At 33.8% G+C, this 19,258-nt stretch overlaps 1 protein-coding gene across 7 annotated transcripts in view; it reads left to right on the forward strand.

Annotated features, from left to right (window-relative positions):
- The window catches only part of LOC100881127 (tubulin monoglutamylase TTLL4), a 302,465-nt gene that overhangs the window by 259,419 nt on the left and 23,788 nt on the right, over positions 1–19,258 (forward strand). For 2 of the 7 annotated variants that reach the window (XM_076534078.1, XM_076534081.1), the window contains one exon: positions 15,279–15,361. The exons of 4 other annotated variants lie outside the window; for them this stretch is intronic. The gene's annotated coding sequence lies outside the window, so the exon portion shown is untranslated. Of the gene's footprint in view, positions 1–14,449; positions 14,586–15,278; positions 15,362–19,258 lie in introns of those variants that run through there. One more of the 7 variants, XM_012282195.2, reaches the window with a different exon arrangement.

The following is a 19,258-nucleotide window of genomic DNA, read 5'->3' on the forward strand; positions in this document are numbered from 1 at the left end:
AAATTGGGATTTAGGGAAATTGGTATCTAGGGAAATTGGGATCTAGGGATATTGGGATCTAGGGAAATTGGTATCTAGGGAAATTGGTATCTAGGGATATTGGTATCTGGGGAAATTGGGATCTAGGGATATTGGGATGTAGGGAAATTGGTATCTAAGGAAATTGGGATCTAGGGAAATTGGGATCTGGGAAATTGGGATCTAGGGATATTGGGAACTAGAGAAATTGGGATCTAGAGAAATTGGCGTCCAGGGAAATTGGTATCTAGGGAAATTGGGATCTAGGGATATTGGGATCTAGGGAAATTGGTATCTAGGGATATTGGGATCTAGGGAAATTGGGATCTAGGGATATTGGGATCTAGGGAAATTGGTATCTAGGGAAATTGAGATCTAGGGATATTGGGATCTAGGAATATAGGTATCTAGGGAAATTGGCATGTAGGTATATTGGGATGTTGGGATTCCTGGATCTAGGGATTTTGGAATCTAGAGATTTTTGGATCTAAGGATTCTTGAATCTAGAGATTCAAGATTTTCCATCTAGGGATTTTGGTATTTGGCGATTTTTGGATCTAAGAATTTTCGGATCTTGGGATTTCGTTAGTGTAGGGATTTTGAGATCTAAACATTTTGGTATCTAAGGATTTTTAGATCTGATGACTTCGGGATCTAGGGATTTGGGAATTCAAGTATTTTTTTCCTAAATCTAGTAAACCCCTGTCCAAATAACCGAACCCTTCGAATTTCCGATCGTACATCAAAAGATTTTATATTTGTAAGTGGACGCATTCGACGCAGTTGGAAATGGCCCTGTGCGGTTCCGTTTTGCCTTATTCAGTCTCCCGTGATCACAGCGCAATTGCAACGTATGATTTACGATGTTGCAGCGAACCGTCGTAAGAGAAACAGCGAACGGACAATTGCTCGATCTCGCCCAATTTGCCAGAGAAAATGTAAGGTCTCCACCTGTATTTGCATACATTGTATATGCTTATGGTTGCCCGTATCGTATAATAATCCTTCCTTTTTAAATTCTGTACGATGTTTGAAGAAGAATCTTAAACGTGCTAATTTCGAGATGCGCGGATAAGTCGGTCATCAAATTACTCTTCCGTTCGATTTTTCGTTGTTGCACTTGAGAATGTTTTGTTGTTGCATAAATTAATGGGGTAATGTAGTTGATGCGATGTTTACAGTTGCTGATCGTTCTGTGTGAAGTATTATGCCCATTAAATAGATACGATCTTTGAGTAAATAGGTAATTACACGTATTTATTAGGCTTTACTCCCTGTTTCGATATTTTTATAACTTTCAATTCATAAAGCAGACACCTATATTTACGGATTACAGGTCGTAATATTCTATTAGTGAAATGTTTATGTATTTTGAAATCTATAATTTCAAGGTTTCATGTATATCTGTTTGCAAATATTATGAAAACTTAGTATATAAATTTGAGAATCTGAAAATTTTACGTTACTACTATTACTGTTACAAAACTAGAATTCATAAAATTCCAAATTCCTAAGAAAACCAAATTCTGAAATTAAAAATTTCCAAATTCTAAATTCTAAATTCGCCAAATTGCGAATTTACCAATTGCAAATTCTCGAACTTGTAAATTCCCCAAATTACAAATCCCCTAAATTAGAAATTCCCTAGATTCCAAATTCCTCAAATTTCAAATTCTCCAAATTGTGAATTCCCTAGATTCCAAATTCCCCAAATTGCAAATTTACAAATTTACAAATTCCCCAAATTTCAAATTCTCTAAATTCCAAATTCTCCAAGTTACGAATTCCCTAGATTCCAACTTTTCTAATTGCAAATTCCCTAGATTCCCAATTCCCCATATTCCAAATTCCCCAAATTCCAAATTTCCCAGATTCCAAATTCCCCAAATTCCAAATTTCCTAAGTTTGCAAATTCCCCAAATTTCAAATTCCCTAGTTTCCACATTCCCCAACTTGCGAATTTCCTAGATGCCAAATTCCCCAAATTGCAAATTTCTAAATTGTAAATTACCCAAATTTCAAATTCTCTAAATTCCAAATTCTCCAAGTTACGAATTCCCTGGATTCTAAATTTTCTAATTGCAAATTCCCTAAATTCCAAATTCCCTAGATTCCAAATTTCCCATATTCCAAATTCCCCAAATTCCAAATTTCCCAGATTCCAAATTTCCTAAGTTTGCAAATTCCCCAAATTTCAAATTCTCTTGTTTCCAAATTCCCCAACTTGCGAATTCCCTAGATGCCAAATTCCCCAAATTGCAAATTTCCAAATTGTAAATTACCCAAATTTCAAATTCTCCAAATTCCAAATTCCCCAAATTCCAAATTTCCTAAGTTTGCAAATTTCCCAAATATCAAATTCTCTAGTTTCCAAATTCCCCAACTTGCGAATTCCCTAGATGCCAAATTCCCCAAATTGCAAATTTCCAAATTGTAATTTACCCAAATTTCAAATTCTCCAAATTCCAAATTCCCCAAATTTCAAATTCCCTCGATTCCAAATTCCCCAAAATTGCGAATTCCCTATATTCCAAATTCCCTACCTTCAAAATTGACAAAATTCCGAATTCCAAAAATTCTAAATTTTTTAAATTCCAATGTTTCAATCTCTAAATTTCCATGTCTCTAATATTTATCTCTGTAATTTCCAAATTCTAAAACTTCAAAATTCAATATTCCTACCTCTGAAATTCTTTAATCTCCAAATTTGTATAATATATTCCCGATCCATCAATTTTGAATCTCTCATCCTTCCAAATTCCTAAATTTCCAAGTTCACAAAATTCCCTATATTCCCAATAGATGAAGAATGCCTACTGTGGACTTCTGTCTACACTCAAGCAACAAGTATTTCCCTTCGCCGATCCTGCAGCCGCCTCGTTCAACACTGTATATTCTTTTCTTACTACGACCACTATCTCCTTTTTTCTCTGCTTCTCCTTTAAGCTTCGTTATCGACGATGATTGCGGCCAACAGCAAACAAGGAACGCTCGATCGAGGCGACAAATTTAGCAAGAATGTTGCTTGAAACTCAGGATGTCGGGTGCCGGTAAAATGGATACATGTTGAAACATTCATGGAACGTTGTTACGGTTGGTGGAAATTGCGGGGATCGTTAACTTTGACGATACGTCGCATAATGGCTGTTTGATGTTGCCTTCATTTGCTGGACGAGTAACGACTATTGCTTGTGATAATCATTTCCACGTTTATTATTCCATAACTTACATCTTTAATTCTCTAGTTCTCGATTTTTAATTACTTCTGCTTTATGTCTTGTACGGAACTTGTACTGGAGTCGATTGAACATTTCGTATGTGTAGCTTCATATGTACTTTATATGTGTAGCTTCATATGTACTTCATATGTGTAACTTCATATGCACTTTATATGTGAAGCTTCATATGTACTTCATATATGTAGCTTCATATGTACTTCATATGTGAAGCTTTATATGTACTTCATATGTGTAGCTTCATATGTACTTCGTATGTGAAGCTTCATATGTATTTCATATGTGTAGCTTCATATGTACTTCATATGTGTAACTTCATATGTACTTTATATGTGAAGCTTCATATGTACTTCATATGTGTAACTTCATATGTACTTTATATGTGAAGCTTCATATGTACTTCATATATGTAGCTTCATATGTACTTCATATGTGAAGCTTCATATGTACTTCATATGTGTAGCTTCATATGTACTTCGTATGTGAAGCTTCATATGTATTTCATATGTGTAGTTTCATATGTGTAGCTTCATATGTACTTCATATGTGTAGCTTCATATGTATTTCATATGTGTAACTTCATATGTATTTCATATGTGTAACTTCATATGTACTTCATAGGTGTAGCTTCATATGTACTTCATATGTGTAACTTAATATGTACTTTATATGTGAAGCTTCATATGTAGTTCATTTATGTAGTTTCATATGTACTTCATATGCACTTCGTATATTTAGCTTCATATGTACCTCATATGTGTAGCTTCATATGTACTTCGTATGTGAAGCTTCATATGTGTAGCTTCATATGTACTTCATATGTGTAACTTCATATGTACTTCATATATGTAGCTTCATATGTAGTTCATATGTGTAGCTTCATATGTCCTTTGTATGTGAAGCTTCATATGTGTAGCTTCATATGTACTTCATATGTGTAACTTCATATGTACTTCATATATGTAGCTTCATATGTAGTTCATATGTGTAGCTTCATATGTCCTTTGTATGTGAAGCTTCATATGTACTTCATATGTGAAACCTCATATGTACTTCGTATGTGTAGTATCATACGTATGTAGCTCGTATGTGTAGCTTCATATGTACCTTGTATGTGACTATTAAAATTGATTAAAATGCTTTGTTGAAGTGTAGTATTCTAAAAAATGAATTTATTAAAAAACTCGTATGTGTGAAGAATTAATATCCGTTTCATCCCTTTGATATTTTAAATCCGTAACACCGAAGGGCTGCAAAGCAGTGAACCTCCGCAATCGTGGAGGGATTCGCACCTTTCGTGCCGGCTGCTGGCGCGTTAAACGATCGTTGTGCCGGGCACAAGGGCAGCACACGAGCAGCACACGAGCAGCACACTTCCCTAAGCACGCACCTTTCGATTTTCGGTCCCGCATCCATCTCGATATCGTCGAGAAAAGAGGCCGACGGAGGCAAACGAGCTCGAGAAGAATGGTTCGATTCAGGGTGGCTACACGAGGGCTTTTCTGCCCTCGCCACGGGGTGGATCGACGAGGGGGAAGGGCAGACCCTTCGAGTGCAGCCTCTTCGAAAGACGGGAAGACTCGAATCGAGCTGTTCCCACGAGCAGAGACACCACCTGTGCGTTCGGACGGGGCACAACAGAGCATCGGGCCGAGGGGACGTGTCATGATTTTCGAGCCTAATTTCCGAGATTGGCCAGCCATGAAACCAACGACGCGTCCGTGGTGTTAACGCCCGGTTTACGGGGACTGTGTGACGGATTTCTTATTTTTGCTGGACGTTGACGACTCGATTTGTTCGTTTGTCTAGTTGTCTGTGTAGGCCGCAATTTTGAGATTTTACGGTTGGAACTTTGGGGGTGGACTTGGGAGACGTGTTAAATTTACTATAAACAGATTTTGTGTTATTAAATTATTTATAGTATAAGAGAATCTTAGATATGATGAAAACTTGTTTCGTGATACGAAAGAATGATAAAATCTCACATATGACTGTTTAGTATACGAAAATGTAATGAAAGCTTATATATGATGCTATTAATCGATACACAAGAATATAATAGCATCTAAAATGTAATAAAGTTCTACAGTATTAAAAAACAAAAATAAAATTTATTGATACGTAAGCAAACAATTAAAATTCCAATAGAAAGAAACATATCAAGGTAGAATAATAGGGACATGAGAATTTAAGGATTTAGGGCTTTAGGGATTTATGAATTTAGAAATTTGAGAATTGGGCGATTTAGAAAGATTTTTAGAGATTTCAGAATGTAGGGATTTCGAGATCTAAGAATTTCGGGAATCTAGGAATTTTTGGATCTAAGGATATTGGGATCTAGAGATTTTTGCATGTAAGGATTATGGGATCTAGGGATTTTTGGATCTAGTTATTTTGGAACTAGGGATTTTTAAATCTAGGGATTTCAGGATATAGTGACTTTGCGACTGTAAGGATTTTTAGATCTAGGGATATTTGGATCTAGTGATTTTTGGATCTAAGGATTTCGGGATATAGTGTCTTTGCTACTGTAAGAATTTTTAGATCTAGAGATATTTGGATCTAGTGATTTTTGGATCTAGGGATTTCGTTAGTGTAAGGGTGTTAAGATCAAGAGACTTCAGGATCTAAGTATTCTGTTAGTATAATCATTTTGGGATCTAGGGATTTGTTTACTGTAAGGATTTTGGGATCTAGGGATATTGGAATTCAAATATTTTAAAATGTATAAACTTGAATTTTTAAAAACTAAGAAATCTCATATTTGAAGATTTTTTCCGAATTTCTCAAGTGTCCCAAGTTCCCAAATTTACCAAATTCCCCAATTTCACAAAGTATAACAAAACTACATAACATACACAAATAAAAGAAAATCTACCATTACATGAAAATACAATTGATTTTTAATAAATAATAATATTAAGATAACCTATATGATAATTGAATTTACAACCACAAATACCAAAGTCATGTTTAATGTATGCAAAATATACAAAATTCCGAGAAAATGATGCTCATCCCACGAAACGAAACCTGGCCCGACGAAAAAGTACGTGACCGATAAAGTAACGACGCTAATTAAATACCCACACGTTTCCCGATCGTTGCACGAGCATCGATCTCGCAACACGCTCTAACCGTCAATCGATCGCTCGATTAATTAATTGCAAATTGGCCGAGACTGCGATAAAGTTCCATGCGAAGCTGGGACCGTTTGCGTTACGCACGAAACAAGTTGTCCTTCGCCCCATTTAAGGATGCGATATACCTTTCCATCGTTCGGATAAAACCCAAAAGCTGCCACACTCGTCTCTCCCTCGAGAAGAGACGAGAACGGCACCGTTTTCGTCGACGCGGCGTTTCGAAGCGAAGAAACGATATTTTCTCGCGGTTTCCTTTCCGAAGTGTTCCTCGCTCGATCACGCGCCGCGGCACAGAGCCCGATTTCGCGATTCGGCCCTCGAGACGCGATCAAAATATATTTTCGTTTTCGATCAAATTTTTCGAGTCGAATCGCGAAATCGGACCCGGTATCGAGCCGCGTAATCGCGCGAAGAATACTCGGAGAAAGAAAGCGCGAGAAAATATCGCCTCGTCGCTCGAAAATGTCGCGTCGACGAAATTCTCGCCGTCCTCGTCTCCCCGCTAAGGAGCGTCGCAAGAGGGACGAGGATCGCCGCACTTTCTCGTATATCGCCGCGCAAGGCTTTCAAAGTCGATTCAAGAGTTGGTTCATCGTCTCTCTGGAGACTTAAACGAGCGGCGGCTAATTAACAACCGCTACCGGTTAACGTTCCTCGAGGATCATTTCAGCCGCAGGCGTTTCTACACCGAACGATATTTCTCTATTCTCGAACTGTGGACGGCGCCGCCATATTTTCTTTCGTCTTTTTTTACTGCTCGAACACGTCGGCTTCCCTTTCTGGGATCCCCTTATCCGTTAGCGTTTAATTATACCCCGTTTCTTCGTTTTTTCTTTTTTCGTTTCCACATTAAAGCAGTATCCACGCGGACGAGATGGAAGACTTAGTTTTCTTCGGGTTTAAAATCTTGTTGAAGGACTTTTTTTAATTGGGAGTTTTTAGTGGTTTTGAAGCTGCGGTTAATTTAAGTACATGGAATTTTATTTTAGTTTAATGGTTCCTGGTTTTGGTTGTTGGATATTGAGAAAAATAAGTATTTTATTATTTTTAGGAAGTCTTGAGCACTTATTTTAATTTGCAAATTTTATACTTTTTTAGAAAGTTTTAGAGAAATTTTAGTTGACCTTTGATGTATTTGTAAATTTTTAATGGATCTTGAATGCATTTTTAGGTTTTCAATAAATTTTTATTAATTTGTACTTTTTTATTTTATTTGTATTTTGTAAATTAGGTATTTGTAGTGTTTCAAATTTGTTAAATTTACAAATTTTAATATTTGCAAATTTTCCTGTTTACAAGTGTAGGTATTACGGAATTTTCAGAATATACAAATTCTTTAAATTTTGCAAATTCAAATATTAATTTTTTTTAAATATCAAAAATTATAATAAAAAGAGTACATTAAATAAATTAAATGAATAGTTAAATTTGTAATCCTTGAATTATCAAAAACTATAATAAAGACAGTAAATTAAATAGATTTAAAGAATTACTAGATGTACTTTTTAAATTAACACTATAGTATAATACAAGTATAGTACACCTGTATGAAGTATATAATATAGTGTAACTAGTGTAAATAGTATATAATGCTGTATAATTATAGTATAGCTAATATAAATAGTATATAATACAGTATAACTATATTATAACTAATATAAATAGTATATAATACAGTATAACTATAGTATAACTAATATAAATAGTATATAATACAGTATAACTATAGTATAACTAGTATTAATAGTATGCAATGCAATATAGTTATAGTATAACTAGTAGATATAGTGTACATGTATAATATAAATACAGTATAACTAATATAAATATTGTACTATACAAGTACAATATAACTAGTATAAATAGTATACAGTATAATATAACTGCATCATAATTTATTATACATAGTATGCAGTACGAAATAACTATAGTGTAACTACTATTAATAGTGTACAGTATAATATGACTATAGTGTAACTACTATATATAGTACACAGTAGAATATAACTATAGTGTAACTACTATTAATAGTATACAATACACTACAACTTCACTAGAGATAATATAAATAGCATACAGTATCACATAACTTTACTATAAATATACCATAATACAAATACTACAAATACCAGAAATAACGCGAATATACTATGAATATATTATACTATATTTACAGCATATTTATACTACAAATGCTATAAATATACTATAAATATACTACAAATATACTATACTATATTTACAGCATATTTATACTACAAACACCACAAAAATACTATAGATATACTATGCTATAAATATACTACAAATACCACAAATATACTATAAATATACTGTACTATATTTACAGCATATTTATACTACAAATGCTATAAATATACTACAAATATACTACAAATATACTATACTATATTTACAGCATATTTATACTACAAATACCACAAAAATACTATAAATATACTACAAATACCACAAATATACTATAAATATACTATACTATACATATACTACAAACACCGCAAATATACTATAAACGTACTATACTATAAATATACGACAAACATAAATAATACACAGTGTAATATTAAACTATATACTATACTCTAATCTACAATAAAAATAACATAAAAAAAAAAGAAACCCGTCATACAAGAAAGTAACAGTATATTTTGAAGCGTAAAGGGTTAAGGCCCGTAGAGGTGCATGTCCAGCACTGCTGAAGGTGATCGTTGAAGAAACAGTTACAAATAAAATTCGAACACTGCCCAGCAGGGGACCGTTGTACGAGTAACCTTTCAGTCAGCATCGACGTTAATTCGAATTGGTGTACGCGAAGCAGGTGGCTCGTGGAACCGGGTCCAAGCAAAGGGATGAGACACGATTACCAAGAAATAACGGTACGCGGTCTCTGATCAACGAAAAATGCGAACCGTCAAAATTGCAGCCCTCCCTGACCTCTTGGATATCCTCTTTCACGTATTACTGACGTGTGAAATTTTATAATTATACCATTCCGAACATTCTCTACTTTTCAAGCCATTATACTTTCCGGTTCGTTATGTTAAAAATTTGCAAATATACGGATGTTCTTATTACTGTGTTTTTACATTGTGGAAGTATTGAATATTTTAAGTTGTGGATTTTTGTGTAGAATGTTTTTAAATTTTGAGTTTTGGAATTTTGGGTATTGAAAATGTTGGAGTGTCAATTTTTTAAATATTGAATTTTGGGATTTTTGAAAATTGATGTTTCAAATTTTACAATTTTGAATTTTGTAAATTTCAGATTTTAAAACTTTCCAATTTTGAGAACTTCAATTTTCAATTTTTGAATTTTATGTTAGTAATTTTTCAATTCCTCATATTTCACTTTTTGAAATTTTCGATTCCCCAAGTTCCAAATTTTGCAATTTTCAATTACACAAATTCCAATTTTTGAAATTGTCAATTCCCTAAATTCCAAATTTTGCAATTTTCAATTACCCATATTCCCAATTTTGGAATTTTCAATTTCTCAAATTCCAAATTTTGCAATTTTAAATTAGTAGTTTTTAATTCCCCAAATTCCAATTTTTGAAATTTTCAATTCCCCAAATTCCAAATTTTACAATTTTAAGTTACTAATTTTTAATTCCCCATATTCCAAATTTTGAAATTCGTAATTTCCTATATTCCAAATTCTGAAATTTCCAATTCACCATATTTCAAATTTAAAAATGTTTAATTCCATACGTTCCAACTTAAAAAATTTTCAATTTCATAAATTCTCAAATTTTTAATTTCCCAAATTCCAAATTGCAAATTTTGAAAGTATCAATTCGCAAATCCCAAATTCCCAACTTCCCAAATCACCAAATCCACAAATCTTCATGCGGTACACGAGAATCGGGAGCAGACAATTATCTGTCCCCTTTCCTCTCCTTAACAGCAGCTGTAATTCTTCGGCTAAACAGGTCACGCGGACGTTTTGATGTTTATCGAACGAAGGGCCTCGCGTGATGCAGCTTCCGAGTGAATGAGACCTCTGCAGATATACACGGTGCTCAATTCTTTATCGGAACTTTTTAACAGGACTTTATCAATATATTCTTATCGTAAAAATAAAAAACAATGTTATGTTTACATTAGTTTTCTCACACTTTAGTAGAAGAATAGTACAATAGTATATTAGTATAGTTGTGCAGTAGTATAGTAGCATAGTAGCACAATAGTACTATGGTATGGTAGTATAGTTATATGGTAGTAAAGTAGCATGATAACACAATAGTATAGTAGTATAGTAGTATAGTAATATAGTAGCACAATAGTACTATGGTATAGTGGTACAGTTATATGGTGGCAAAGTAGCATGATAACACAATAGTATAGTAGTATAGTAGTATAGTAATATAGTAGCACAATAGTACTATGGTATAGTAGTACAGTTATATGGTGGCAAAGTAGCATGATAACACAATAGTATAGTAGTTATAGTAGTATAGTAGTGTAGTAGTATAGTAGTATAGTAGCACAATAGTACTATGGTATAGTAGTACAGTTATATGGTGGTAAAGTAGCATGATAACACAATAGTGTAGTAGTTATAGTAGTTATAGTAGTTATAATAGTTATAATAGTTATAATAGTTATAGTAGTATAGTAGTATAGTAGCACAATAGTACTATGGTATAGTAGTACAGTTATATGGTAGTAAAGTAGCATGATAACACAATAGTATAGTAGTATAGTAGCACAATAGTACTATGGTATAGTAGTACAGTTATATGGTGTCAAAGTAGCATGATAACACAATAGTATAGTAGTTATAGTAGTATAGTAGTATAGTAGTATAGTAGCACAATAGTACTATGGTATAGTAGTACAGTTATATGGTGGTAAAGTAGCATGATAACACAATAGTATAATAGTTATAGTAGTTATAATAGTTATAGTAGTATAGTAGTATAGTAGTATAGTAGTATAGTAGCACAATAGTACTATGGTATAGTAGTACGGTTGTATTTACGGTCATGCTAGTAAAGTAGCATGATAACACAATAGTATAGTAGTTATAATAGTATAGTAGTATAGTAGTATAGTAAAGTAATGCTAATAATGCTAGTATAATAGTATAATTGTATAGTAGTATAATAACATAATAATACAACAGTGATATTGTTATAGTATAGTAGCACTATAGTAGTTGTACTACATATAGTAGTACTACACCACAAGAATGAAATAACAAAATGATGAAATATTACAATAGTAACACAACGAAGCAAGAAATAATAGAAACGATAATACTGTGAAATAATAAAAATCGCGTAGTAGTAAAGTGAAAAGAGGCACATCCAACAAAACTTAAACAGCCATTGTCTGAATGACCCGCCATCAGAAGGTTAATGCACCGGGCAATCAGTGTTATCAGATCGATATTTCAGATCCATTTGCGTTAGGAATAATATAATCGGCCATTAAATCTGCCTCACCCTCGGTACAAGTCATGAAGAGTGTTTTAATCGACATTGCATTCACGTCATCATCGCGTAGCGACACCTGTGAGCGCGAGGATAAGAAAAAAAAACTAATAATCGGGCCTTCACGCGTCTTTAATGGATGTTTATCATCCGATCGCGATCGAACCCTCTCAAAATTCTTTTTATGTACAATCCTATCGGGTCGGTCGTGTGAATAAATATTAATCCGACCGTGAAAGAATTAAATCGTGAAATCCCACGGAGATGGATCTCTGACGGCGAAGGTTGAATATGTCGCAGCCGGAATGTACGCGGCGGGCTATTTTAATTTGTAACAGATATCCTCCGATCTGTCACGGCTATTCTATTTTTGTTAAGAATGTTACTTGACTGGTTGTTTAATAACGTTATAAATATTTTCGCCGTTACTACTGTGCGGACTTTCGAAAATGTGGGAATATAGAGATTTGGAAATTTCTGAATATACAGATTTCGGAATTTTGAAATTAGGGGATTTACTTGGGGATTTAGGAATTCTTAGATTTTGGGATACGCGGATTTTTCTAGATCTAGGGATTTTCGGATCTGGGGATTTATGGATCTAGGGATTTCTGGATCTGGGGATTTTTGGATCTAGGGATTTCTGGATATGGAGGATTTTGGAATCTAGTAATTTCTGGACCTAGGGATTTTGGAATCTAGGGATTTCTGAATCTGGAAATTTTTTAATCTAGGGATTTTCGGGTCTGGGGGATTTTTGAATCTAGGAATTTTTGGGTCTGGGGTATTTTGGAATCTAGGGGTTTCTGGATCTGGGGGATTTTCGAATCTAGGAATTTCTTGATTTGGGGATTTCTAGATCCGGGAATTTTGGAATCTAGGAATTTCTGGATCTGGGGATTTCTAGATCCGGGGATTTTGGAATCTAGGAATTTGTGGATCTGCGGATTTCTAGATCCGGGGATTTTGGAATCTAGGAATTTCTGGATCTGGGGATTTCTAGATCCGGGGATTTTGGAATCTAGTAATTTCTGGATCTGAAAATTTTTGAATTGAGGGATTCTTGGATCTGGGGATTTTTTGTCATTGGAAGATTTCAAGATTTAGGGATTATTGAATCTAGGAAATTTTTGACTTGGGGATTTTTAAATTTGGAACTTTTGGTACCTGGTGATTTTGGGATCACGGGACTTATAGATAAGGGGATTTATAAATCTAGGAACTTATGAATCTGTGATTTTGGTGTGTAGTGATTTTGAAATTTCGAATATTCAGAACTGTCGATAACTTTGAAATTAAAAAATTTAAAAACTACAGCTTTCGCAAAATTTCACAAATATCCTGAATTCCCCAAATTTTTAACATTCCCAATGTACAAATACAGAAACCACCTAGTACTTCGTTTTCCACCACATTTAAACACATTCACCCCAAGGATGCCAGATTTGCCGTTGAATGTACGGTTACGTAAGGCTTAATCAGTCTCACCTCTCAATCTGGCCACCGGGTGAAAGTCAACGGGGCTCGAACAAGTGAATTCGTCGTCGTCGAAATCGAATGGACGGCCTTTGATAATTAATTCGAGATACGCACGTCATCCCACGGAAGTGGACCGGTTCGATGGATGAAAAGTTCTCTGCTCGATTCCGCTCAACTTCGAACAACATCCGACCGCTTTGAACAACTTTGAAGAATGCTTCGTTTCGATTCTCCTCGCTCGTCATAAAATCTGCTACAACCTTGCTACTTCTGCCCAATTATCCCGTTGATGATCAGGATTCTACTTTGTTACTAATTGATTAGCATTTTAGATCTTCACGGTTCATTCGTTTATTTTTGAAAAATATTTTTACATATCCGAAGTTGGAAATTGTGGATTTGCATTTAAGTGGCTTTTAATTAATTGACATTTTATGTGCATAATATATTTCTTAGTGTATATAGTTTCATACAAAAATATTATTACAATAATATAGTTTTTGTTTCAGAATTTTATATATAATAATATATAATTTTATATATAATAATATATAAAATTGTGAAAAAAAATGTTTTCCATAAAGAAACATTTTTACCATAATAAAATGGCGGGAACAAAACGCAGTCCGTTTAACAGCGGGCTATCGGTAATTGCGCAGGTATTAAACGAACGCATGCAAGATCAACATTTTATTCACCACTTATTTGCCCACATTTACCGGACAAATACTTATGCGTCCGGATTATCCAGCTGCCATGATAGCGAGTCCTCGAACACGCGTACTCACTCGGATCATCTGCAAGGAATCTGGTAATTGTCGAAAGCCTTTAACGATAAAGGACTGCTGCATATCTCGCTCAGTATGCGGGCACTAATAACCAATACTTATCGTAATAATAGAAATTTAGCATTTGTACGTAAATCGTCAGAGACGATTAAATGTAGATCGTTTTTCTATTTAGATTAGAAAAAATCAAAAAAGATTTTTCTATTTCCCGCTCTTATAAGTGCGGATGTTTGGCGCCTCCTAGTTTCCTTTCTTCAGTAGATAGTTTCACGCGTAACCTCTAAAAGCATGGCCATCCGCACGGTGCTCAACACGCGGTTTTTAGTGAATATTCTTTCTAAAATAATATATTGTGTTATTGTAATTAAGTAGTGTTAAGTGTATAAATAAATATATGCTTAATTATTATAATTGTTCTCAGTGGATGACAAAAGTGCGATGGAAGTTGAATAAGATGTCAGAGGTTAGAATTAAAGTATCAATATTTTAAATGTACTTTCATAATATCATTTAAATCACTTTCAAAGAAGTTCCGTGTCAAATAACTGGAACAGAATAAAATAACGTTCATGGTTACTTTGAAGCACACAAAATTGATGACGTCTCTTTTTACTATTTAATAGTTTTTGTTATGTAGAATACAAAAATGTCACGTTGCGCATTTTTAATTTATTTGACATGTGAGTGTAACGCTACCTTAACTTCTGTCTACATAATTTAATTATGCTACGTTTATAAGCGTTAAAGTGAAGTGATATTGTTTATTTAAAAAAAAGAACATTTGATATCTGCTTGCAAGTAGTAATCAGGAAAACATGTATTATTTTAATGGCATTCTGTACCGGCTCGACCAATGGAGTATGGGTAAAATCCAATATGGCGTCGCAGTAACCTGTCAAATACGCCGAAAGGTGTTCCAGTTAACATACGCATAAATTGTTAAATAAAAAACTATTAAATAATAAAAAAGTCATTAGTTTTGTGTGCCCTAAGGTAAATTTTACCCAATAACTACAATAAACCTTTTGTTCGTATTAAAAAGTTGTTTTATTCCCTTGAAAATCGTGTACGTCAAAGAGTTAATCACAAGCTTATTCCGTTCGAACCTCGTTATATTGTTACCTGCTCACGTATATCCTTATTTTGTCTCCTTCAGATAATAATTTCTGATGGGAAAACGAAGATTTTCATGGATCCGTGTAACAACGAGCGTCGGACTAATCAGAGGCCCATGAAAAGGTGAACGACGGGATATCATTAAAACTGGGACAATTGATTGTAGTGATTTAACATGTAAAATACGGGTAACGAAAATAATCACCAGGGAATAATCAATTTCCACGTCGCTGGCCAGGGATTCCGTTTATAACCGTTTTCATTTCGAAACATGTTATTACCGACATTTTGCCCGTGCACGTATATTCCGTTCAGCTCCGATGATAATAAACGTGGTGATCCTCTTTTTTATCCGGGGGAATTTTATTTCGTGTTTTATTGCTGGAATTCCTTTAACACCATGAGATACGCGTGACGAGAAGATTATGCTTCGCGCGAAAAGAAACAAGTGTTTTAATGTTAGAAGTGAAGATACGACTGGTGTTTGATATTCGGTTTAAAAGTCGACGAAATTTACGGTAGTGTATTTTTTTTCGAGGATATTCGGATTGTGATACGCGCGTAATTAAATTAATTCGATTCTGACGGTTATCGCGTTCTGATACGATTTAATATTTGAAGATGCGGGATTAATAAAAGTGGCGCCAATTCCTTAATGGTCGAATTATATTTGTAATGAATTTAAGAAAACCTGAAAAATTTATTAGCATGAAACGAAGTGAGCTAATAAATTTTTGGGTTTATTAATTATCTATGTATTATACTATAAATATAGTTTTCTAAGATTGAAAATAATTGTCAATAATTGTAAAATGTTAAAAATAATAATTATGATTAAACGAATGAAGAATATAATAATATTAATTTTATATTTGTTTGTGGTTAGTATTTTAAATTCATTAAAAATTATTTTAATTAATATTATACAAATTAATATGAATGAATTTAATGTTACTCATAATAAATTAATTAAAATAAATAAAATCAGTATGAATAAATAAAATTAATATAAATAAATAATATAAAATTAAATATAATATGTAAAAATTAAATAATACAGAAATTATTAATTCACAAATAACAAAATATAAAAATGCACAGATTTGAAAATGATAAAAATGTATTTTTGAAATTGATTAAAATTTCTCTTGATTGAATGAGTAAAACACGAAAGTGTTTAGTAGAATCGGTTCCTCCTCGGATAAGAAGGAAGCAGGTATTAATTTAGGGCAACACGAAACTTAATTTCCTGACTGACGACCTCACGTTAGCCATCTGCAGTATTGCATCAAACTTCTACCGGTAGCTCAAATCTGTGATGTTATCGATTACCATTTGCACTCAGGTGCCAACTGGCTTGGCTTTTAAGGGTTCGTGTTACCAACTTTTCCCGTTTCGCACGAAATTTGTTCACTCGTGTACTAACATCATTTTACACTTGCGTAAACTGCGGTGTAAACACGGATACGGAACAAATCATCCAAAACGAGAGAATATTAGTGACCGTTATTGTAGGATTCTCGTTGTTACGTGTCAATTATATTTTCTGTTAACAAAACTAAATCTAGATACAGATAATATATTTTGATATGTACACAATACATACATATTGATAATAATAAATAACAATTATTACATTACTAAATATTAATGATAATTAATATTCATTATTATTTATTATTTATTAATATTTATATTAATGATAATTAATATTTATTATATTCATATTTTATGTGCAGAAAAATATGTAATAAAATAATTTATATATGAACGTATATAAATTGTCAATTTTCGAAATTCCAATATTTCGAAATTTTCTAATTTCACAAACTACACAATTTTTCAAATATTCTATTTTTCGAATTTACCAAATACTCAAATTTCAAGAATCACTAAATTTTGAAAATTCGCAAATTTCGAAATTCCCCAAATTTTGAAAATTTTCACATTTCACCACTTTCAAATTGTGAAAATTGTAACATTTCAAAATTCCCCAGATTTCCTTTAATTCCCTGGATTTCCTACATTTCCAAAATTCCCTAGATTTACCCCATTTCAAAAACTCCCTAGATTACATAAATTTCCAATATTCCCTAGATTCGCACAATTTCTAAAATTCCCTAGATTCACCAAATTTGAAAAACTGCCTAGATTACATAAATTTCCAAAAGTTCCAAGACTCCCCAAATTCCCTAGATTCCCCAAAATTCCCTATATCACGTAAATTTCAAAAATTCCCTAGATTTTCTTCATTTCCAAAATTCTCCAGATTCTCCAGATTTCTTAAATTCACCAAATTCCCTAGATTTCCTGAATTCTCCAATTTCCGTAGATTTCATAAATTCTCAAAAATCCCTAGATTTTTCCTGAATTCCTCAACTTCTCTAAATCCCGAAATTTTCAAATTTCAAGTTTTCGAAATTCCCTAGATTCCCTAAATTCCGAAATTTTAATAGTGCCAAATTTCGAAAATTCCCTAGTTTATCAAATTTCTCATTTTCCAAATTTTATATATTCTTAGTTCCTCAAATTTTTAAAATTTCTGAATGACCGTATTCTCTAATTGCTACTTTCTCAAACCGTAATATGTCCTAACTCCAACTTTCTCAAATCGCAAAATCCTCAGATAAAAAATTTCTCAAAGTTCCCACAGCACTACTTCCTAAATCACAAATATCATCCAAAGAGTAATAACAACTCAAAAAAATCCGCCGCCCAATTAAAATCTAATTAAATCACGTAATTAATTTCCTCCATCCCTTATTATCCCACTGCATTGCTCAGCACGTCGTCCGAAGAAATTCGCAGTGATTCATCCAGCGTGAATACGAAGGGCGAGGAAGTTTGGGCAAGACATGGCGTCCCGTAAAAGAAAGGGGATCCACGAAGGGAAAAAGGAGGAAGCAAGGGATATTTGGTGGCGTAGTCGTCTGCAGGGTGCCGATCGAGATGCGGCGAACAATATGGCCCGTGCTCGGTACAATAGCGTCGTATTATGTGCACAACAAGCGGCAATGGGGCCACCGGTAAGGTTACATTGCCGGCCAGGTTGGCTATTCTGCCATACACAAAGAGGACTCACGGCTCGATGCACAATGCGATCGGGACCGGAGTAAACCACGACGCCTCTATGTTCCCACATCGAGACACGTTCTCTCCTGCACACGTGTGTCTCTGTGTACACGGGTATACCTGTACGGCGACACGAAAGTATTATTGTTATTGATTTCGTTAAGACCCCGATTGCTATGGTCATTGGTCCAACGAAAGTTTTAGGACACTTACTGAACCTTGAACAGAAATGCGAACCATTTGGACCGTTTCTGTATAGTGGTTGACGCCTTTGTCCGCGTAATTGATACGTTGGTAATTTTGTGATTAAGAGAGGATGTGTTGTGGGTTTTGATGTATGGATACATGTGAAAGATGCAGTGATTTGTCATTGACGGGTTTTCAAGTTTTGATGACGATTTGAAAGTTTGAGATTTTTGGTATTTTAGAAATTTTTGGAAATTTGGCTAATTTGAAGGATTTAGGGAATTTAGAGAATGTAGGAAATTTAGAAATCTTAAAATTTGGGATATTTTGAAATTTGATAATTGGGGGAATCTAGGGAATTTGCGGTGTGTGGGAATCTAGGGAATTTATAAACCTTGAGATTTGGGGAATTTTGAAATTTAATACTTTCGGAATTTGAGGAATTTAGGGAATCTAGGGAATTTGAAAATCTTGAAATTTGATATTTCTGAGATTTAGAAATTTCAAGATTTAGGAAATTGGGGAATCTAGGGAATTTGTGTGATCGAGGTAATCTAGGGAATTTAGAAATCTTGAGATTGTGGGAATTTTGAATCTTAATACTTTTGGTATTTGGAAATTTCGCAATTTGGGGAATTTAGAAATCTTGATATTTGATATTCTTGGGATTCGGAAATATCAGGATTTAGGGAATTGGGGAAATCTAGGGAATTTGTGAGATCGGGAGAATCTAGGGAATTTGTGGGATTGGAGGAATCTAAG

Source organism: Megachile rotundata, chromosome 8 (genome assembly GCF_050947335.1).
Source record: "Megachile rotundata isolate GNS110a chromosome 8, iyMegRotu1, whole genome shotgun sequence".
NCBI lineage: Eukaryota > Metazoa > Arthropoda > Insecta > Hymenoptera > Megachilidae > Megachile > Megachile rotundata.